Source organism: Triticum aestivum, chromosome 6A (genome assembly GCF_018294505.1).
Source record: "Triticum aestivum cultivar Chinese Spring chromosome 6A, IWGSC CS RefSeq v2.1, whole genome shotgun sequence".
Lineage (NCBI taxonomy): Eukaryota > Viridiplantae > Streptophyta > Magnoliopsida > Poales > Poaceae > Triticum > Triticum aestivum.
Window position 1 is genome coordinate 315,908,665 of NC_057809.1, and position 1,491 is coordinate 315,910,155.

Here is a 1,491-nt window from a genome sequence, read left to right on the forward strand (position 1 = left end):
GCCTCCACCGCCACGCCCCTCGCCGCCCCTCGGGCCCCGCGCTCCGGCCGCCACTCCGGCGAGCCCCGGGAGCACCTCGCCGGCCTCCTCCTTCCTCCGCGAGCTCCGGCGTATAGGAACTCCGGGGAGCACGGATCCAACCTCGGTTCGCGTGCCGGGTCAAACCCTATATCCGGAGGTGTTTTTATTCTTCTAAGTCCTGAAATTTTCAGTTCAAGTGCTCATGTTCGTAGCTCCGTAACTTTGCATCCGTAGCTCCGATTCATGCATATAGCACATCAAAATGTTCATCTCAGAGAGTACATCATTTCATTCCATTGCATCATTTGAATTTGAGTTCATCTTGATGCCCGAAATGCTGTTAGAAGAGGGCTACTTGAGATAATTGTCAGATCTGCTACTCCATTTAGGATTTTGTCATTTTTGCCATGATTAATGTGTGCATGCTATGACCTGATGCTCTACATGTGTTTTGTTAAGGGTTTTGTCATATTTCCAGAGGTGCAACCCATGTATTTTTAGGATGTGTGTGGTGACTAGTACAAGCTTGCAAAGTGGTGCACTTGCTAATTCTGTTTTCAGGGACTTAGCAATTTCACTAAGTCCTTGAGCTGTTTATCTCATGATGCCATATGTTCTTATTGTTTCCTAGTGATCCGTGCCTCTTATGAGGATGATCATTAAGGATGTTTTGTTAATCTTGTAGTGCTCTATCCATCCATTTCTTTGTTTGAAATTATGGAGCACCCTAGCTTGAGTCAATCGAGCTCTACTTTTGCTACTTTGTGAATCTGCGCAGATTGTCAACTTGTTTGCAATTTTGCCGATGATGTTGTAGTTGATCCGTGCATGATATGCTATTGTTCTTGCCATGTATAGGTTGCATTTTGTGCCTTCTTGATGGGTGTATGCTTGTCTTGCCATAACTTGCTCTATAGTGAGTGCATCGAGCTCGTAAACATGCCTACTTGAGCTATATTTCAGCTTGCTCCAGTTTTCACTAAGTATGAAAACTGATTATGTTTTTGCTATGTTCACATGCTTGCAGTTGTATTTTCTGACCCCTTTTGGCTCAAGGTCACTAAGGGACTTTTGTTACGCTATTTGAGTAGCTCCATGCCATGCTTTACTTTGCCATGTTCAGGACCTGTAGCATGTAGTTTTGTTGCTCTGAAGAGTGCTACCTGATCTGAAATTTCAGACAAGTGTTAATTTCACTAAGTCTGAGATCTGTTTTCCATATGCATTTTTGCCATGCTTGTTTGAACCTGTTAATGGATGAATTGGCCGTAGCTCAGTGCTAGACTTTTGTTAAGCATCTTGAATGCATCCCTGCCATGTATTTTGTTGTCATGTTTGGTTGCTGTAGCATGTTCATCTCATTGCATTTAGTTGGCTACTTGCTGTAAATTGCAGACCGGTGCCATATTTGAATCGCTTGCCATTTCCAAACCGTAACTCCGACTCCGGCGTTCTTTTTATCGTTTTCAA